General features: G+C 37.2%; 1 protein-coding gene across 4 annotated transcripts in view; it reads right to left on the bottom strand.

Annotated features, from left to right (window-relative positions):
* LOC149796134 (adhesion G protein-coupled receptor G2-like) overlaps positions 1-23,980 on the bottom strand; it is a 201,031-nt gene that overhangs the window by 60,160 nt on the left and 116,891 nt on the right. The gene's annotated exons all lie outside the window — the stretch shown is intronic.

Consider the following 23,980-nt stretch of genomic DNA (forward strand, 5'->3'; position numbering starts at 1 on the left):
TTGTAATACTATTCACATAACTCGATATTAGGGAACTCCGTCCTAAAAACACAAACAACAGTAATGCCAAGTCACTTCATTTGTCAATCAGCGGCAAATGCAACTAATTCTCTGCAGTCTGACTCTGCGAAACTGTAAGAAATGATTCATCAGCCTCACATCATCGTTCGTACCTACTAGAGTCTAATCCATCAACCCTATCACATCGCCCAGAGTAAGCCGACCAAGTTTAAAAAGATTAGGGCTATAAAGAGAACAGTACTTTCCAGCTGTCACCTCGGGCTGACTAGTTACCATCACGCTGACAGCTCCGTCCTAGGACGAAGGCAAGAAATAAGATGAATGTAACGTAGTCAGGTTAAAGGGTGAACAACCGTCCTCACTACACAGGCATCTGAATACCAAGTTAAACCAGAACTGAATATAAATATATCTCCGAAAAAGGATGTGCATATATAACAGTGTACCTTGTTTGTTATATTAACATCAAGATCAAGAAAGACAAACTTATTGACTGACCACCGTGATGATTATGCTCCACTTCCTATGTCGAAAGGTTAATTACCATGTAGATTCTCCATGCATCGTGACTGATTGACGAGTACACATACGAAATGGGCAGCACTCATAAAGTTTAGTTATTGTGCAAACTATATACAGATTATTCTTACAATAAATTTACGATTACTCATTAACAGTGTAGGAATGGAATAATGAACGATGGATCAAATACGTAGGTGTTACTGTAGGTTTGATTTTATCGGCACGTTTAGCCCACTATTGGTTGAATCATGTCGAGACGCTCTAACCACTGACACCACCTGAGCGGCGATCTATTACTTAAAGCAGACGCATCATGTGAGTTTAAATTTATAAATACAGACGTCTGCGTTGAATCTATTTGAATTCGCCGCATTCAGGAAGTTTAAACAAACTTTCTTGCGAAAGGTGACGGTATGATAAGATCGTTCCTGACCTTTATATAATAACTTTTAAATATTCTACTCCTTTAAAACAAAATACGTATTTCTGTTTATGTCACAGTTATTTACACACTGAAATGAAAGCCACTAACATATAATCAAACTTTTACAAAAGAGCCTAATTAGAAACTTTGTAAATCAGTGAATTGAGTATGTTTCTGCTTGATACATTTTCTTTCAATTAGATTTATTTATTTATTTATTTATTTATTTATTTATCACAATTTTTTATTCACATTTATGCAAAATGTGTTGAGTATCAGTTCTATGCGTGTACTATCGATTAACAAAGGATCGGAACATAACTGCATACACGAGCAATCCCTACACAAAGAACGTCTTTATCTTCGACTGAAACAGCCTCCATATAGATTCCAATGCTCGGTGTATTCAGATGTTCACGAATGTAAACTTGCGACATCTCGGAAATACAAAATACATACAGTGATGAAAACAGATTTTCACGTTAGCGTCCACTAAAGGTGACGCGAAGTGTTCATGAGCAGAAACGGTTATACAACGATTTATTGAATCCGGGAGTAAAACGCTCTCTCTCTCTCTCTCTCTCTCTCTCCGACATCACACACTGAAGAACTACTGTTAACGTAACCTAAGTTCTTTCTGGATCTAATAACCATTTCTCAAATGCAGACACAAAACACAAACAAACAATGAAGATACATGGAAAGAAACGCAATTGTGTATCAAGTAATTCAGCTAGCCGCACCACAAAACATGATTATGTGGTCCCCTATCCCCAATAACGTTGCAAGGGATGCTTGGGCGGCTGCTAAACTTGTGAAGAAATGCAAGTAAATAACTCCAAATGTTTCCATTGTCTTCAATCTGAGACTGAAAACGTCGATGCAACAGATTTTTTAAATATTCACATCAAATGGCGCTGTATACTTTCATGCAAACAAGTGTTCTGAACAATGTGTTGTACATCCTTTGATAAACATGATCTTTGTGCGGATCCAGTGCAGCTTGGCGTGCGTGTGTGTGCGTGTCAGTGTGTTTTCGTTTACAAAAGTACACCCAGTCTTAGTGGACACAAAAGTAGGAACATCTTTTTACTGACTGAGGACTGGGCGAAAAGATGTTCCATCAATATTAAGAGAAGACAATATCTTTAATTTAACCGCTGAGTGCTTAAATCAATCAGATATTCTTCAGCAATTAAAAGATTTTCGACTTTGCTGCTGTGATAGACATATTTGATGTCATATTGGCACCTTTTTATTTAGGACAAATTAGACATCTGTGTTAGTCTTTTGGTTAAAACCCATGTCATTATGTTCATCCATGGGGGTGGGGGGCATAGCGATAGAACATTTTCACGACATGGCAGCCACATTGGTTGTACGATTGGTACCATTTTCATTTAGGACCGACTAAATATCATAAGAAACTTATTAGTGATAACACTATGTTGATATATCCATCCACATGGGAGAAGTAGAGATGACAATGTTTTCTAGATAACCAACATGATAGCGATATTTAAGGTTAGTCATTTTTATTTATGGCCAAGTAGACACCATAAGAAAACTTCAGATGAAAACTTCATGTCAAAATCACTTTCCCTTTAAGAGGAGCAATGAAAACAGCATAATTTTACTTTATAGTCAAAAGAGCATTATAAGTAGTCATTTAGTGAAACACCCACGATGATATGACCATTCATTTAGTAGAGGTAGTGATAACCTGATTTTCAAGCTGGCTATATCATGATCAGACCCCAGATCAGAACCCTTTTCATTCAGAACTAAGCAGACCTAATAAGAGATGTTTTGGCGAAAACCCAATCTCAGTATGAGATTCCGGTAAAACAAAAGGCAGCAATAAGACAATGTTCAATTTGGCTGCTCTGGCAGATGGGCACTATTTTCATTAGAACCAAGTATTCACTATCCGAATTTCATACGACCATCTCTATTCAGGGTGAGTAGCAATAACAAGTTTCAAGATGGCTGTTGTGTGGCGGCCATACTGGATGTTAAATCCGTACCATTTTTTAAAGAAGTCTATTGATATAAACCCAATGTGTCTATAATTTTCTGTTCATGACGAGTATCGATAAGAAGATTTCTAAAACGGCTGCCTTGGCATGCATATTAGATTTCAGCTCAGTGCCGTTTTTCAGGACCCACTAGACATCCATTAAGAAGTCTTTTAGTTCAAATGACCATCTATATCGGAGGAGTAGCGATAACAAGATTTTCAAAATAGCCACTTGGCAACCGTATAGGACATGAGATCGGCACCATTCTCATTCAGGACCAAGTAGATATGATAAAAGGTCTTTTACTAAAACTTCATGTTGAAATGATCATCCATTGAGGAGAAGCAGCTATAATACGAATTACAAGATGGCTGCTGTGCCGGCATTCTTGGATGAGCGAACAGCATTATGTTCATCTAGGACCAACTAGACCACTGGATAAATGTGTCTGTAACGATTCATGGCAATATCCAATTAGTTCAGGAGGTCTTGCGATAACAAACCTATACTAAAAAAACGTAACGGACGACGGACAGCGGCCCATCACAGAAGCTCTTCTGGTTTGTGATCAAGCTCATTTTACACGGCGCAGATAAATTTCTAAAAGTCTGAAATAATTAAACGATGTAGGATTCACAAATGAGTAATGGATAGCAGATATGGTTAGTATCCACTGACATGCAATAGTGTCAGAATACTCTGACACAATAACTAAAGCTCCGTACAATAAAGACGTTGAGGACGTTTAATAGAATAAGAAATCTCGACTCCTTCAAAACAGATGCAATAGCTTTTGATCACTAACGTAGCTGAAAATCTAAATCAAGAATACACTGAAAAGTAGAAATCTTGTTCTTTCATAACGATTAGGATGTTCCAAGAAATTATAACAAGCTGACATGTCTAAATTACTTAAGTTCATTAATATATCGACAATGTTTTTTTCCTGTCCGCTAGTTGACCGATATTCCGGGCATCTGCTGCGTCGATGTTTTCAACAATCTCAGAGAAAACTGTGCAAGCTGTTAATACAAATAAACCATTAAGAGCAAGTTTCAGCCATAAAATCAACTTGAAAACATAACCAAATGGCAATATGTATGTATGTATGTATGTATGTATGTATGTATGAATGTATGTATGCTGATCGATTGATTTAAAATAATTGTTTACTATAAATTACGCGACATCACGAGTCCAGATACTGTAACCAATAAACATTACTGACGGTTGCAATAATTTATTACATTTCAAAATCCTAATCGGCAATGTCATGAAATGTTTTGTTTCGTTTTTCTTTATTGTACGGGAAAACAATACAGTATTTTCGCACATTAATCAAGCAAGTGTTTCACCTGTATTGATATTGGGCTTCGTTATGCACATGTATTTATTGGACATGACCAGCATTTCAAAGGTTTTGACCAGCACACACTCGAAGCAACCGGACATGACTCACAGGATATCCGAAATACCATAAAAGCAACGTGTCTTTGATTTTTCTACCCATTAAACTGTCAAATAAACGCCAAAAACGAAGTAAAATTCAAAGGTTGTTATGCCTAATTTTACAGACTGTTACCTTGTCTGACAATCAATAAAGGTGTCGCCAACTAAGCTTAATTCAAAGGTGACTAGGTCTTATTAACACAGATTATTTGTCGAAGAAAAGAAAGAGGTGTTGCCAATTAAGCTTGCTACTGCTCAGTAGTTAACCAAGTCAAACGGAGTTACAGAGGGCAACTTAATCCTTTAATGATTCTGATTTCAAAGATAGGTTTCCCATTAAGATATTTGTTACTTATTCTGAGGGAGAGAGCAAGTCCTGCTGTGGGAATAGCTGTTGACGAATAAACTGAAAATGCAACAAAGAAGCACCTGCTTTTATTAATTTTTAATGCGACAAACGGGGAATTGTATAATCTGTTCACAAAGCTAATCACTTTACTCTCTTCATAGCTACTACTAAAAGTTCCCCAACTAACAAGTACTTCCAGTTTCAAGCTTGGAGTGTGAGCGAGGATTTTCGCGGTATAATTTGATCAAAACAAACGCTGTGTTGCAGTCTGCACGCTTACACTTTTGACGAACATATGAAAATAGAAAAGAACAGAACACGACGCAGCTTTTGTTAATGAAAGTAAATCTCAGGCCACAAATCGGTGGTATATGAGAATGCCACAACTGCAATCATTTTATAAGATGACGTCACTAACCTATGCATCACAACATATGCCAATGTTTACAATCAGAGTAAGAATATTAAACATTAGAAGGGAACATGAGACGACCTGGCTACTTAAATATAGCATCTTAGGATAGAAGACAATAACTATAACGGAGTGTCCAAAAGTTGCAAAAGAAAAGAAAAATAATCAATCGTTAGAAGTTTGAGAAATTTCGAATTCCACAATATCATCATCAAAGATATGGTATTCATCATTAGAGTAACCCATCTGGCAGGATTCTGTAAATGTTTCCGATTTTTGGTCCCAAAAAATAATAATAATAATAATAATAATGAGGACTTTGTATAGCGCCTAATCTTTAGAAGCTCTAAGCGCTAAATTCAGTGGGCAATTCATTCCACCTTGCTGGGCCCTGGTATGCAAAAGAACGCTGTCCATATGACTCTGTTTTCGTAGTGGGAATAATGAGTATACGATTGTCAGAAGAGGAGCGTAAGTATCTTGCTGGTATGTACACATGGGTGAGGTCGGATAGGTATGTTGGAGTAGAGTCCGACAGTGAAAAGTAGCACAGAGAAAAAAATTTGTGCTTGATTCTGGATCGAATGGATAGCCAGTGCAGGGTACAGAGCAGTGGGGAGGTGTGCTCTAATCGTGGTACTCTAAGTATGATCCGAGCAGCTGTGTTTTGAACATTTTGAAGTTTCTGGAGTAGATATTTAGATGAACCAGACAGAATTGAGTTACAATAGTCCAGTCTTGAAAGTACTAACAAACACACAAGTGTTTTAGTGGCATCAACTGAAAGATATTTGCGAACTGACCTGATGCGTCTCAGCTCAAGATATGCAGCCTTGCATATGTTCATGACATGTTGGTGCAATGTGAGAGTACTGTCCAGAGTAACACCTAGGTTTCTTACTGATTGTGTGAATTTAATGTTGGTGTTGCTAATATTTATTGTTTCAGGTAAAGGATGTGAATGAGAAAGTCTTTGTGTTGTGATCAGAATGGCCTCAGTTTTATCATCATTCATCTGCAGCTTGTTACATGTCATCCATGATTTCACATCAGAAATGCACCTCTCTACACCTTGGATGGTAGCATCAATTTCAGTTGGGTGGCTAGATTTGTATATTTGCGTGTCATCAGCGTACAATTGGTGAGACACTGGAGGATGATCTATGACACTTGAGAGCGAATGAGTGTATAGAATGAAGAAAACAGGTCCAACAACAGACCCCTGTGGAACACCACAACATAGATCAACTGGACTGGAGTGTATTCCATTTGCAGATACGATTTGTGTCCTGTTGACCAAGTAGGACTTGAACCACAGTAAAGCTGTATCATGAATGCCAAATACATGCTGGAGACGGTGAAGTAATATATCATGGACTATTGTGTCAAATGCTGCAGATAAATCAAGAGGGTGAGGATTGTAATCTTTCCGTTATTAAACGCAGAGAGAATGTCATTAATTACTTTTAGAAGTGTAGTTTCAGTACTGTGGCAAGGGCGATATGCAGGTTGTACATTGCTAAAAAGACTGTTTGAATTCAGATAAGACACAAGCTGGGATAGAACAACCTTTTCTAAGATTTTTTTATATGAATCGGAGAGTCGAAACTGGACGTAAGTTCTTTAAATCGTTATGGTCTGTGTTGGTTTCTTCAGCAGAGGCTTTACAATGGCAGTTTTGAAAAATGATGGGAATTCCCCGGAAAGAGAGAGGTATTAATAACATCAGTTAGTGAAGGCAATACTGGATCTAAGCACTGAAGCAGCAGTGATGTTGGAATTGGATCAAGTTCACATGACTTTGGTGCACTCTTCATCAGGATTGTACGTACGAAATCCATAGAGACAGGTTCAAATCCTGCTAATGGTTGCCGCTCAAATTCTATATCCCAACTGTATGGTGACGACGAGTCAATTGAAATTGTGGTGTCTAGCTTATCTATAATGATTTGTACTTTGTCACGGAAGAAATTTACAAACATGTCCGGAAGGTCGACTGGAGAGACGGTAGTTGGAAGTGGTGAGGATTTGTTCCTTGACATTAGCTTGTTAGTAATGTCGAAGAGCTCTCTGCAGCTGGAACTTTCCATGATCTTAGTAGTGTAGTGGGCTGATTTCGCTGCATGGACTCTATTCGTGACATTCTTCTTAGCGGCTTCATAGATTTGCTTATGAATAGTGAGTCTGGTGGAATGCCAGAGGCTCTCAGCTTTACGGCGGTCTCTTTTAGCAGTGCGAAGCTGGTCCCTAACACTGCAAAACCATGGAGAACACTTTTGAATTGATACTCTGCACTTGGTAGCTGGGGCATATTTGTCGAGCAGTCAATGCAGGCACTTAGCGAGTTGTTCTGCTGTAGGAGGTAAGCAAGTTGTTAGGTTTGGTTGGATATCGTGCATTAGTTTGGTTCTATTCATCATACGGAGGTTTCTGTTAGTAGCAGATAAAGGTGGAGGGTTAGGGACTGATACGTCAAGATGGCATATAATGCAGAGGTGATCTGACGCAAGGTCATGGGTTACCAGGGAGGACCGTATAATGTTATCATCAGGTCTTTGAAGAATCCAGTCTAAAATGTGACCATGTTTATGGGTGGGTTGGTTAACTGACTGTTTGAGGTTAAAAACATTAATGGAATCTGTGAGTTTTGATGTGTTTGGGTTTCCGGGACAGTCAAAGTGAAAGTTGAAATCTCCAAGAATAATCAGGTTGCCACCTATCGAATTTCCATATTCCAGGAGATTCGGAAACTGCTCCAAAAAGAGAGTCAGCCAGCTTGTTTTACTACTAGGAGGAGGGCGGTATAGGCAGAAAAAATGATCTGACCTTTGCTCCAGTGTGAGTGTGGTATGGACTAGTTCAAACGATGTGTGGTCGAAACTGAATGTTGTGGTGTGGTTAAGACGTTTGATCATGGAGTTCTTTGTGATGACAGCAATTCCACCTCCGCGAGAGTTACGGGGGAACGACTTGATGGAGTAACCAGTGGGTGTTAGATTCGCACACTTGGGCTCATCGCCTGATGTTTTTAGCCATGTTTCTGTCAGGAAAAAGACGTCAATATTCTGGTCGTTGATAAATTAACTATTTCTGTGCGCTTTTCCGGTGGTCCTACTGACTGGGCCTTGAATAATGCAATACGCAGAGGTATCTCTTGGATAGTTGACACAAAGGTTGACGAATTAATAGGGATTTGAATTAGGTTATCTAAATTAACAGTGGAATTTGTTTTAAATTGTTGAGCCGAAATAAGGGAGATAACTGGAATTCTTCTTCCTGTTCTACGCCGACCAGCTTTGAAACAACGTTTCTTTTTTTTCCCGCTTCTGTTTACATTTAGGTAATGATGAATGTAGTCCCAGTTCGTTTAGTCTAGAGCACAATGTAGTGTGGAGAGCCAAGGAGTGATCATTTAAAGCAATTAATGAGGGTCCATCAAGGCATAAACGGGTTGACTGGTGAGTATCACGTGATGGCGGTTTGTTCAAAAACAGTGGAGCAAGACAGCTAAGAAAAAGTCTAATTGTTCTCATTTCCAAAACAAGGAGATGAAGAAACACATACGAATTTAACAGCCAATACATAATGAACACAATAACGTAGATGAAGACAGGCAACAAGCACAAATATCATTAAAACGGCACTAACAAACGGAACAGCTGCTTCAAGCCGGTTAAGCGATAGCGGCCATCTTGTTTATTATAAGGACCGTAAAAGAGGGTTTGCGGTAACAAAACGGTTTTAGAAACTTACTTCTTTCTTTGTGAATAAATCATATGGGTGTTGATATGAAAGACGTTTGTTCGATGCCGACAATCAGGAGGTGGACAAAAATCGAAATATAATTTCCTACCAATAAAACAAAGATAATGTTTTCATCAGACAGATGAAATGTAAGTGAGTGGATTTACCTTGGTGCAATTATGATCGACTGATTTTAAAAAAATATACCTTCTTGGTAAATTTGTAGCAAATCTGAGGCATACACATTGTTGGCTGCTACCGTCTGATGTGAACTATGGTGGGGTTTTCTTTCGTTTTCTTATTGATTACGTATTATAAACAGGAGATGTATATTGTGTGTATGTATGTATGCATGCATGCATACATGTATGTATGTATGTATGTATGTATGTATGTATGTATGTATGTATGTATGTATGGATGTATGTATGTATGCATGTAGGTAGGTAGGTAGGTATGTATGTATGTATGTATGCATGCATGCATGTATGTATGGATGGATGGATGTATGTATGGATGGATGTATGGATGGATTGATGTAGTATACGATTTAATCGCCGTGACACGCTTCCTGTATTTTGATATACGACTTTATATACAAATGAGTAGTAATATATGGAACTCACCAATCCTGACCGAGGTCTGCACTGCACCACATTCCATTTTGCAGAGCTACATGGCAAAGTGCTGTAATAACTCTCATTTGAAGTAATATATGCCCTGAAACATTCGTAGTTTCTAACTTTATGTCATTCAATGCTTAAAATATGGGGGATTTTACTGGTGTACATATTTCAAATGAAATGTTTGAAAAGGTGCACAAAAAAATGAAATTACTCAATTAGTTTCATTAATTTCACATGAATTGGAAACAAAATATAATTTTACATTTATCGTTCTGATTTTATTTTAATAGTGTAGTGAAAATATTTTGAAACATTTTGGATGACTCGGTCATTTCTCTCATGTGCATAATGTCATGAAGTATTATTACACGTGATACAAAACGACTGACGATGTTGTATACTACCGTGAATAACACAGTAGTCATATATAGAAGTTATGTAATAGAATGATATTGATGGCCAAACCGAGGGTATGCATTGGCGGTGGTCAGAATTGTAGCACGTTTCGGTTTGATTTCAGGGGCGCGTCTTGGCGCTATGACCAGAAAGTTGGACCATCCGTTATTTGTTATCAAGGTGTGTTGCTGTCTTTGGCTGCAAGAGCCAATTTGGCGACCTTAGTTGTGGTCATTTGGCGTTACTGATAAGATTAAAGTGCAACCCAGATTTAAACTGGTTTCTTTAGAATCAAGATGGTGGACACAGGCACCTTATATTTAGCCGTTGTTCATGTAATAAAGCAGTGCAGTCTTTGTTATTTCTCTACCCTACCAGTTTTTGCTCAGAAACAAAGTAATTTTCAGGTTGACAAGTTCTTGGAGGGAATATAAACATTTGTTCAGAATGTTAATATACACCCCGTTGATATTCAAGCTCTGGCGCTAATTTGTATTAATGTTGTCAGAGTAACCATATTCAAGTTAAATTGCTCTCTCTCTCTCTCTCTCTCTCTCAGTAATAAATGTTTAAACGTTCTAAATGTAGTAAACGACATATAAACCGAACTATATGCTTTCTGGAAGACATACATACCGATTTCACCATTTATTTCACTTAGGTAATTTGATGCGTTATCTGACAAAGAAAAACTACAAGTCAAGGATATGGATCATTTAATGTACGATATCAGAATCATACTAATTCTGCAATTTAAATAAACGAATCACTTAGCGGAATGACTAAATAGGACTGATATTTGTATCTGCAGTCAGTGAATACCTTCTTTTCAAGAAATCTCATTTGAATATAAATTTAAAACAAATGAAACAAAACAAAAATCGTGTTTTAAAAGAAACACGTTACATGACCCTCGAGAGGAGCAGATAATATATCATAGGGAATGACCTCATGATCTCATTGGCTCCCAACCAGGGATTTGACCCAAGGGGAGGAACTTTATTTGGAGTTAGGAAATATAACAGGCGTCTATATTACAAATACAGTATAAATTGGACAAGAACTAAAGAAATATGATATTTAGACCTATGGCCCCATACAGGGACGTAGCCCACGAGCAGGAGCTTGATATGTTATCTTGTATTCCAAATAAGCAGCGAAAAGGCACACTACAAAAGGAAGCACAATGGAAAAATAAAATAATGGATGATAAAAGTCCCAATTGATACTACCCACAAAGCAACAATGGAGAAAGGAAATACTGGATCATATAAAATCCCCAAGGATACTAAGCAGGGAGCAACAATGGAGAAATGAAAGGGGTCATATAAAATCCCAATGGATACTACTCAGAGAAAGACAATGTAGAGAGGAAGTAATAGATCATATAAAATCCCAAAGGACGCTACTCAGGGGGCAACAGTGGACAAAGGAAATTATGGATCATATAAAATCCTAAAGGACACTACTCAGGGGGCAACAGTGGACAAAGGAAATTCTGGATCATATAAAATCCTAAAGTACACTACTCAAGGAGCACCAATGGAGAAAGGAAATACTGATTCACATCAAATTCATACTACATGGTGAATTATGTGAGGAGTCGATAAACTATTAAAAATGAAAATCAAAAGTTCCCTGCTTCTTGACCGCATTGCACGATCCCGGGACTAAAGTCTTGAGAAAACAGTACTATGGTGAGAAAAGTAAGTTTCGAACCAGAAGGGCTAAGTGTTGTAAGGGGAGAAGAGGAAGTGTGTGCTATTAAACTTTCAGTATGACGTAAAATGGGTAAAGGATTTCTTGAAATATAATACCTTGCCCACGGAGTGCTCTGTATGTACTTTCTGACAGACCTTGGGTTGGGAGTAGTAAAAATACAACAGCTATGTGTCTGTTTATGTTATATTCTAAACATGAATCAGCTTGGTTATGGTTGTGTAAAGAAAAGTGAAGAAAAATAATTAACCCAGTATGTGTCCATGATATAATGCATGACACCATGATCACACCCAATAGAAGAATTGAGATGATATAATGCATGTCGCCATGATCACACCCAATAGAAGAACTGAGATGATATAATGCATGTCGCCATGATCACACCCAATAGAAGAACTGAGATGATATAATGCATGACGCCATGATCACACCCAATAGAAGAATTGAGATGATATGATGCATGACACCATGATCACACCCAAGAGAAGAATTGAGATGATGTAATGCATGACGCCATGATCACACCCAAGAGAAGAACTGAGATGATATAATGCATGACGCCATGATCACACCCAATAGAAGAACTGAGATGATGTAATGCATGACGCCATGATCACACCCAATAGAAGAACTGAGATGATATAATGCATGACGCCATGATCACACCCAATAAAAGAACTGAGATGATATAATGCATGACGCCATGATCACACCCAATAGAAGAACTGAGATGATATAATGCATGACGCCATGATCACACCCAATAGACGAACTGAGATGATGTAATGCATGACGCCATGATCACACCCAATAGAAGAACTGAGATGATATAATGCATGACGCCATGATCACACCCAATAGAAGAACTGAGATGATATAATGCATGACGCCATGATCACACCCAATAGAAGAACTGAGATGATGTAATGCATGACGCCATTATCACACCCAATAGAAGAATTGAGATGATATAATGCATGACGCCATGATCACACCTAATAGAAGAATTGAGAGCCATGAGTGCTAATTAAGAAATGGCCTCATACAACTGTGTAAAGATATTGTAATATGAAGAGACAATATTAGGATGTTACATTAAAATAAGTGTTGAAAGAAACTTGATGCAAAAACTTCTACTCAGTTGTTTTCCCAGTTCTTGCCCCCCATTGCTACCACACAGGGGCAGAACACAGGGGCGAAAGTAACCTCGAAATAACTGGAGTATGTGATGATGGTATATTCCAAATATAAATTTAATCCGGGTATGGATTACTGACTTACGAGTGCTGGAAAAATATGTTAAAAAAGACTTTAACCAAAATGGTCCCCATTATACTGTTTGACTCCATGGTCCAGGCAGAACCCTGGAACGGAGAGGTACTAAGAGAATGACAGTACATGATGATTATCTATTCCAAATTTCAAGTTAACTGGATAACATGTTACTGAGCTATTACGTGCTGTAAAACTAAAATTAGCCAAAAGTGTCAACAAACGTACTCACCCATAAATGGGCAAGTGAAATGCTGAATGTCCCCATCTAAGGTCATACGAAAAGATTTTATATCGAAAAGGCAAAGTGGATATCAGCTTTCGTTTCGATTAAATCATCGTCAGCTGAGGCATTTTTTCTTTGTTATATGCCAAACATGCCTTCACGATACGGTGATTCATAGCGGAAACTACAAATACTGTGGAATACAGTAGAGAGTTTTCACATATGCTCGACGAATTCTACTAAGGCACTTAAATGGCAGAGTCGATGATTTGATAATTTGATTCTCGATTCTTTCTAGAAAAGCTCCAGTAGATTATTCAACACTTGAAATACTGAAGGAACTCTAGTGTTATGAGACTTTCAAACATGCACTCGACTTTCGACAAATGCGGATGCTCTTCGCCTCAGTCGAAGGGTGCATTAAGTGCTTTATCAGGCAACTTACATTACACTATAGTGCGTTTACGAAATCATTGCAAATGCGATAAAAATAAATAAGACGTCTAATTTTGATCATAGAGACATCGTAGAAACTGCTTCTTTCTCACAGCCAGAACAGCTGCACATTTCGAACCAACGCAAGAACCTGCTTTACCCATTGGAATGTGATCACCTGACCCAAAACCAAACTAAAACACAAACACTGTGCGTGGATATCGTGGACGCGCTATAGTGTTGCTAGTTGCAACATCTCTGGCATTCCAGTAGCGGAAAAGAATCTCGAATAAAATGAATCTATAAATAAAATGAATAGGACACTTGCCAGTGTCAGGGCATAGATAGAATGAATAGGACACTTGCCAGTGTCAGGGCATATACAGAATGAATAGGACACTTGCCAGTGTCAGGGCATATACAGAATGAATGGGACATTTGCCAGTGTCAGTGCATATACAGAATGAATAGGACACTTGCCAGTGTCAGGGTGTATACAGAATGAATAGGACACTTACCAGTGTCAGGACATAAACATAATGAATAGGACACTTGCCAGTGTCAGTGCATATACAGAATGAATAGGACACTTGTCAGGGTCAAGGCATAGACAGGAATTGATATCTGTGTTGCCTTTTCTATATAATACTCTCGAATGTAATATAATGAAAATACAAAAATTTCTAAACGAAGAAAATTGATATGTCAATTAACACTGGGGAAGTCAAAGCATGTAAAATGTGTGTATTTATTACCTCTTTCTAGCCAATCTAGCACATCTCTAGTAAGAATGATGAGTCATTATTCTGAATTAATAAAAATTGCTTGCAACTATGCAATTGTTTCTATCCTTCGTGTCTTATTTCCCCATTTCCGTTGCTTCTTGTGTCTACCTTTTTCCATCATAGGTCCAGATACATCGTCATATGACACAGGCGAATATCCGCTACGTTTGTTCTTTTCACGGTTTTTCGCTGGTACCTTTCTACGAAGGTCCATATTATATATATATATATATATATATATATATATATATATATATATATATATATATATATATATATATATATATATATTCTAAAAATGCAATCTCTTTCGTTTCAATAGAAACATTATTCTTTAAAACATTAAAAGTGTATGCGCTAGACTCACGCGGCTAACGACTAAAAGGGCTTGATATGGATCAGAAGCCGATTAATATTGATCGATTTAATTAAAATAATTGATAACTATACATTACGCGACAGCACGCGTCCAGATTCATTAAATAATTAATATTACTGACTTGCAATCATTTATTATATTTAAAAATCATACAATGTCATGAAGCTTTTGTTTCATTTTTACTGTACGGAAAACAATTCAGTATTTTCATTAATCAAGCAAGTGTTTCTCGTGTTTTAATATCGGGCTTCGCTATACACATGTATTTGCTGGACATAACAGCCAGTTCAAAGGCTTTGAACAGCGCATGCTCGGAGCATCCGGACGACGTTCACTGGATATCTAAAATACTTTACTGCAACTTGTCTTTGATTTGTCTATCCATTTAACTATCAAATAAACGCCTGAACAAAGTAAAATTCAACGGTTGCTATGTTAAATGTTACAGACTTACCTTGTCTGACAATCAATAAAGGTGTCGCCAACTAAGCTTCATTTAAAGGTGACAATGTACTTGTATGTATCTATCTATCTATCTATCTATCTATCTATCTATCTATATATATATATATATATATATATATATATATATATATATATATATATATATATATATATATATATATATATATATATATATATATATATATATATATATATGTGTGTGTGTGTGTGTGTGTGTGTGTGTGTGTGTGTGTGTGACAGAGAGAGAGGGTTGGGGAAACTTACTATATAGGCATTCATTGATTGCCAATCCTTATGTCTTTTTATTAGTCAGCTAGTCTCCTGTTTTACCAATCCACACAATGATAGAGAAATGTTGAGGGAGGGTAGAGCGGCCTTCTGACATATTAATATTAAATGATTTAGACCCATAGTAATGAGTTTTATAAAATATGAAAAACGAAATAAAAATAAACAAAGTAGACAACAATATGTGTATTCCTTCTTGCAGATAAATATAAATCTTGACAGGCTATTGCAGCTTTGTGTCATTGATATTGTGAATACTGTATTAAAATCTCATGGAACGTTTACATCTAACCGTTACGAAGTCCCAGGTTCTTCAAGGTTACTTGGTGCAAGTTCAGTTATCTTTTTCTCTCACTCCACATACTTCTCTGTATTATCTCCCTTATGCATGAGAGAGAGAGAGAGAGAGAGAGGTGGGGGGGGGATTTCGATGAAATTCTGCGCCATGTTAAATTCATTTAGAAGACGCGGATTATTAATATTTTTATCGATATTTTATTACAACGCTAATAATTGTCAATCAGCTGAAATTAGTCACAGATTTAGAGAATACTGAAGCAATAACCTATTGTTGAAATATAATCTAATGTTGATAAAATATTTATGTATGCGTATTATTGCGCCATAGGCGGATTACAATTTGGTAAACCAATAATATTGGTATATACCACTACTTTAAGGCCATATTATATATATATATATATATATATATATATATATATATATATATATATATATATATATATATATATATATATATATATATATATATATATATATATATATATATATATATATGTGTGTGTGTGTGTGTGTGTGTGTGTGTGTTTATGCATCACTTAAGTGTATACCCATTCTTTATACCCTACTCTATTCATTAGTTGAGTGAGCAAATAATCACACCTAATTCTGATTTTATCCCACTGAGATTAGAATGACTGGAAATACTTCCATGCAACACGTATTCCCCGTCATACAACTCTAAAATTTAGTTTAATGCACGTTAAAGTCAAGTTACGGACAGTTAGGACAGTAACACTACATATTACAGCTCCAAATTTGCACCACTGACATATCAGTTACATGCATGTATATTAAGCAAATATAAATGTCTTCATTACGAAAGATAAAAAATGGACTCAGCCGCAGGCCATTCAGTAAATCTAGGTCATACTATTTTCTAGATCAAAGATATTTTTATTTTACCTATGAATAATTGTACAATAATGTCAAACTGAGTAATTATAGAGCGGACTAATCTACATATGAAATAAGACATTGATTGTAAGTAATGGTTTACGAATAATGTTTTTGATGTACGAGTTAAATGCTGCCTGGACATTTCTACCGATAAGTTAAAATGATGCTGCTTTAAAGTTCTCCAACTGAGCTCTTAACACCACAGATTTCAGCGTAGGTGGTCTTTCATATTCATGAAACCGGACAATCAAAATGACTTCAAATGAAAAACATTAGTTTGCTTTTGGCACGTGCCTGAAATACGGATCAACCAATCATACAGTATGAGGCGCCGTAGCGGACAAAAGCTGGTCTAATGAGAAATTTGCCATTAAAATTTCGATGTCGTATGTCGAGAAATCCAATATCATGTGTTAGATCAAATTGAATGTCCTTAAAGTTAAATTTTCCAGATCGAGATTTTAGATTTGTTTATGTTGAATTATACAGTAGTGGTCTAAAGTTCTATTTCCTATGTCGACGTTTTACAGCGTATATTTTGAATTACAAAGCGGTGGTTTAAATTTAAATATCATATGTCGAGAATCCCTAATTCACACGTTGTATGCAAATGTTTGTGATGAAAGTTCCATTTCATATAGCGAGTATTTAGATTTCATCTGTTGAATTTCACAGCAACGAGAAGCAGCCTACTTGTTTAAAAATAACGCAGCCCGTTCACGAGAGCGACCTCTAGCGAAGAAATTCACAGTAATTCTCAACCTGTGAATGGTAACTTTCAAACTGTAAATGCATGAAATGTAATGGCGCCTCATAATTTAAACACAATTGATGTATCTTAATACTCGATACTATTTTGAATTACTAACGTGGACATTGTGTAATATTACTTTTAACACCAACACACCATTTCACCATATAAAAATAACAATTCTGACAAGCACAATGGAATATCCAATCACCGCTGTGTAATTCAACAGATACAGTCTAAAAACTCAACATACGAAATGGAACTTTCAGCACAATCAATGTGATTCAACAAGTTAAATTAAAATTTAAACGGCAACGTTCTGATTGGACCAGCTTTTTGTCCGCTACGGCGCCCCATAATACAGTGCGTTCTTAACATTTGGGTTTGGGCTATGAAATCACTTACCAGGTACTGAAGACAAATATTAGTTTATGCACAAACAAATACCTGTGCATCCTACTTCAAATGTGTCTGAAAATAATATTTCTTAACGTCGAGAAACCTACCTTATGTTTAAAATTTACTTGAAGGATTTTTTCTTGTGCCTTTGTATTGAACTGCCTGGATTGGAGTACAACTGACTGAATTGGAATACATCCGACTTTGAAGCATAGTTTCGCATTAGAATGAAAAATTATACCGCGTACATTTAAGTTCCTTTGCTTCCTTTGTTTCTGTATTTAAGTCACGCGCTGTGTACCGGGAATTAAACTTTGCTAAAATTCTTCCAACTCACAAAAGAAGCGATGCTAATTCTGCATTCTATAATAAATATAGCATGTAGCTAAAGGGTCTCATGGCAGTTTATGACCCAGTCATTCACCCCACCCAACCCAACAAAAATGTATCCCGAGCTCAGCTTCCTCCAAAGTATTGTCAACTGAAATTGGCCCTGTACTTCACAAATGTAACAAATGCATTGACTGGTTGTCAAAATATGATTTTCAACAGTGAAACAAAAGAAGATAATAATGATGAAAGTCCCACTTCGTAGTGGCAAATTATATATTAAATTAAAACAGGTTTTAGCAGCTGAATTGTAAGACTACAAAGCAAAACATGTTGGTACGCACTTCTGCTTTGTTTTGCCTCAGTCCGCTTTAAGGTGTTTTGGCTTGTGGTTCAATGTAATTTATGTTGGATAGTGAGAGTAAGCGCATGATATCTGTAATACTTGGAGAGCGAAGAGCATTGATTGAGGGCAGAACACATGATATCTGTAATACAAGGAGAGTGAAGAGCATTGACTGAGGACAGAAAACATGATATATGTAATACAAGGAGAGTGAAGAGCATTGACTGAGAACAGAACACATGATATCTGTAATACAAGGAGAGTGAAGAGCATTGACTGACGACAGAACACATGATATCTGTAATACAAGGAGAGCGAAGAGCATTGACGGAGGACAAAAGACATGATAAATGAAATACAAGGTATTCAAACAATCGTTAAGACTATGGAGGATCCAGAAATAACGTTTAGGGTGCCGTAAACATGTAGGCAAATGGTTCTTTGGGATGGCACAGAGACTGGATTTTCTTGGAGAATGATCTTCATAATTCACTGGAGTGAAAGACGATAAATATTGATGATTCTTTAACCGCTCGTCAATGGACATTGATAATGTGACCATGAAATTTTAAGATATTCTTAGACGCTAGCATGATCTAGTGGTACAAATAAGTCCGTTAGGCATGATTTAGCAGTATAAATAAGGTCGTCTTGCATGATCTAGTGGTACAAATAAGGCCGTCTTACATGACCTAGTGGTACAAATAAGGCCGTCTTGCATGATTTAGTGGTACAAATAAGGCCATTTTGCATAATCTAGTGGTATAAATAAGGCCGTCTTGCATGTTCTAGTGGTACTAATAAGGCCGTCTTGCATGATCTAGTGGTGCAAATAAGGCCGTCTTGCATTGAAGAAGATCTAGGTTTAGAGCCATCTTCGTATAAAGTACTTCTTTTTATGTGCTGTTTTAACTTGAATTGGAAAAGACAATTATGCTACTACTTATGTACCAGTATGACAAACTATAGCAGAACATAAACGGTTAAACGGTAATCCGGTAACATCGCACGCAAATACGTCAGACCATAACAGGAAAATAAATTTTGCTTGTTCTGAATGAATAAAGGATATATTTCATCTCGTGGGTGAAAAATCTAAGTATTTTCACTCGTGGCCTCGCTACTCGTAGGAGAGAATGACACGTTTCTATCTCGTGTACGAAAAATCTCAATATTTTTACTCGTGGCCTCGCCACTCGTAGGTGAAATTAATACGTTTCTCACCCAGGAGATCAAATATTCAGTCGATTCTAGCAAATATCCTCACTATATTTTAGAAAATTGTCTGAACAATTACATTTTTTTAGATCGCGTTCAATAAAAGTCAATAACACGACATCTTCCGTCAAGGTTTTTCGTAATGTGCTTTTTACAGTAAAATGGGAGTAAAATATTGTCTTAATGGCTCGACTCCTGGAGGTATTTAGATGCAAAGGCCTGACATTGAAACGTATAAGACTGAATTTTGAACTGTCCCAGTTTAATGAGGAACATGTGGTCATGGCTGACACCTGCATTATAGCCTAATACAGGAGCAGTTGTCTAAAGAAAACGGGGAAAGCTGGATGCTTTCTGTAAATATTTATTCCAATGTTGTTGATATCATATCTTACGAAACAGCTGTTTGAAGGATTTCCCTATTATTTATATTGTCACCTATATTGTATGACACAATGTCAACATAATTTTCAAATATCACCGGCTTTTATGTAAGAACGCTTTCTGTAAAAGATGGTCAAAGTGTGTTGAGCGTGTTTTTGAGATAAACGTTATTTAAATGTTTGTCCAGTTTTAGTACTGGAGACCATATTTATGGTACAGATTAGCATCACTTCAATATATCTGAAATGTCTTTATACCAGGGTAGTTTCTGTCAAAATTAGGACCATATGTATTAAGTGGTTTTAACCAAAGAAACGTCGATGCAAAGTATTTTCTTTCTTTCTATTTTAGTAGTAACAGCCACATTTGATAGCGGATCGGCATTCTTGCCCCGAAAGTTAGATGGATTTATGCCAGACTCCTTTCTGTTAAATTGTTCCAATTCTGTTGACCGTTTGTTTTGAGATAGGTCATGGTAATTTCTATTTCTATTTTAATAATGACGGCAATGATTGATAACGCATTGACATAGTTTCTACAAAATTAAAAGCACTTTCTGCCAGGATGTTTCTTTTTTAAATTTGGGATGCTTTACTTTTAGTAACGGCAGCAAATCGACTGGCAGATCAACTGTATTTGTAAAAGTTTGAAAGCTCTCTAAGCTAGGGTGCTTTCTGTTAAAATTTGGCAAAATTTGTTCAGCATTTATCAAAAGACGGTGTTTTGGGGGTGGGGTTTTTTGTGCGGCAAATCAGCAGGAAATTTACCAACGTGCGAAACTTACGTGCACTATTAATCTGCATGTATATAAATCCTCTTAGCAGGTGGGTCAGTAATAGTTTTCATCCTTGTTCTGAACACCTGTACGCATGTCGCCCACAGACTTGTGAGAGAATATATAATAAATATGGACATGTTAAATACAACGATTAATAAGCGATCAGAAAATTACGATCTGACTATTATTACGCGGAGAGAGAGAGAGAGAGAGAGAGAGAGAGAGAGAGAGAGAGAGAGAGAGTTGAGAGGGTTTTTGAGATAAACGTGATTTAAATGTTTGTCCAGTTTTAGTACTGGAGACCATATTTAGAGAGTTGTAAGTTTGTGTTTTGTGGGTTTGGCGTCATTTGTCAGCACATGATAGGCTATACATGGCGGCCAATATTTTTGGTTGGGGGAGAACCAGGGAAAACCTGAGGAGAAGCAACAGCCCACGGGAATCTAATAGCAAGCTTCCCAATAACTGTGTTAGCCGACCCGAGACTAGGACCCACGTGGACAGATGTGAGATGTCATTAATCAGTAAAGACGATATTCTTCCACAACTCGGCCACCCGGGACCCCAAACAGAGTGAGAGAGAGAGAGAGAGAGAGAGAGCAAATTAGAGTTTCAACCAAAAATATTTTTATGAAACCAAAATCAAAATAGTAGTTTAGCATTATGAGTTAAGCGTTAAGTTCTGTATGAAACTTCGAAAAGATTTCTCCTATCCAGTTTTAAACAATTCTCAAACAGATAACTCATAGCGAGGAGCATCAAATGCACCAAAAGATAACTCGAAGCGACGTGCATAAGCAGATAACTCGAAGCGACGTGCATAAGCAGATAACTCGAAGAGAGGTGCATAAAATACATAGGCAGATAACTCAAAGCGAGGTGCATAAAATACATAGGCAGATAACTCAAAGCGAGGTGCATAAAATACACAGGCAGATAACTCAAAGCGAGGTGCATAAAATACACAGGCAGATAACTCAAAGCGAGGTGCATAAATAAATAAGCAGATAGATCAAAGCGAGGTGCATATAATACACGATCAGATAACTCGAAGCGAGGTGCATAAAATGCACAAGCAGAAAACTCGAGGGGAAGTACATAAGATATCCAAGCAGAAAACTTGAGGTGAGGTACATAAAATACACAATCAGTAAACTCAATGCGAGATGCATAAAATACACAGTCAGAAAACTCGAGGTGAGGTACACAAAATACACAAGCAGGAAACTTGTGGTGAGGTACATAAAATAATCAGATCAGCATATGTAGGATTCAGAAAATGCACATGCACTACAGATTGCATGAACCCAATTAAAATATATTTCCGTGGATAAGTGTCTGAGATGCTAGTAGTGAATAGGGATACCGTAGGGACTATAGGGCATACCATTAAAAACACCCTTGGGTCAATATAGGGGCAATGTAAATTTAACATGGGAAAAATGGCTGGGTCAATATAGAGACAAGGGGAATTGAACATGGGAAAAATGGCTGGGTCAATATGGGGACAAGGGAAATTGAAAATGGGAATAGATCGTGGGTCTGTCTAGGGCCAAGGGGAATTGAACATGGGATTTTTTTTAAAAAAAATAAAAAAATAAAATAAATAGGGCTAGGCAATTGAAAGTCTATCTCTTTTCGAGAGATTGGAGTGGCCCTGAAAAGGGCCTTTTGGTTTTATGTTAATATTAAGATATATTAACATAAAGGGCACCGCATTGGTCTTCTTCTTGCCCTTAGGCTACGTCTCACTGTAGGACCATACCTTAACACTCTTTTGAGACATCCTTGACGTTCTACATAGATCCTACGTATCCATAGACTCGTGTCTGTCCTATGGATAACTGCCCAGTTGGATCGGACATACATGGGTATGTCCGTCCGGAACAACATCGAAGAAACAAGGGTTGATGATTCGACTGTGGTCTACATCTTGAGGCACCGAGAACAGGTGAATCAATGCAGTGAACTGCGCTTATTTATAGGTAGAGGAAGGATTAAAACGAATTGAGTTCATTGACCAATCCAAACACGCGTTACAAAATTCAGTCAGCTTGCATCCAATCCGAAGAGAGCAGTCTGTGACGTCACGTGGTCTATATAGATTTGCTAGCGCCTGTGCGCAGTCAATTCATGCGACAGTTATTCAACATGACGGAAACTCAGAAAACGATAAATTGGGGTGCACCGGCAGTGGAGACCACCCAAGGGAACCCGGACTTACTTTCAGAAGAGGTAAATTGGGATTTTGTGGATTTTCTTACCTCGCAAGAATTTGTTCCGGAACGTTCGTCACCTTCTTCATTACCGCACGTGGAAAATTTTAGATAGAGACAGAAAGAAGAATTGGAGAAATTTATACAACAGCAAAAGGAAGCGGAACAAGCTTTTCTCCTACAGCAACAGCAGCAAGAAGAAGAGGTAAGAAAAAAACAAGAAGAAGAAGCAGCAGCAGCAAAGAAACAAGGGTGTGAAAAAATCAAACGGTCACGGTACTGTTAGACATTTTAGCGGAGTTAAGAAGTCTGAAACAGATGTATCAGACTTCTTTATTACGACCGAAGAGAATACGACCTTCCCGAGCTAAATACGCCAACCCTGTGACTAAGCCTACCGTGCCACCCTTAGTGATTTCAACCAAATCATCATCATCATCATCATCAACAGTACGCAGTCCAGAAGTAGGCCTTGGCCGTGGCAAAGGCTTAAGACAGTTAAAGTTGATTGCTTAAACTCACCCCTACACCAAAAAAGGCCCTTTTCAGGGACACCCACGTCTCTGGAAAAGAGATAGACTTTCAATTGCCAATAACTAAAAAAAAAACATCTTACCCCTATAGTACGTGTGTGTGTGTGTGTGTGTGTGTGAGAGAGAGAGAGAGAGAGAGAGAGAGAGAGAGAGAGAGAGTGTAGGTTCTTATTTTAAAATTAAAAATCACAAAGACACTTACCTATTATAATTAATTTATTCTTTTATAAATATTTACAATTCAATTCATAATTCACAACAAAACACTCTAAAAAGGTTCATAGACTTG

The sequence above is a fragment of the Sinohyriopsis cumingii genome, chromosome 7 (assembly GCF_028554795.1).
Source record: "Sinohyriopsis cumingii isolate HCF-2022 chromosome 7, ASM2855479v2, whole genome shotgun sequence".
Lineage (NCBI taxonomy): Eukaryota > Metazoa > Mollusca > Bivalvia > Unionida > Unionidae > Sinohyriopsis > Sinohyriopsis cumingii.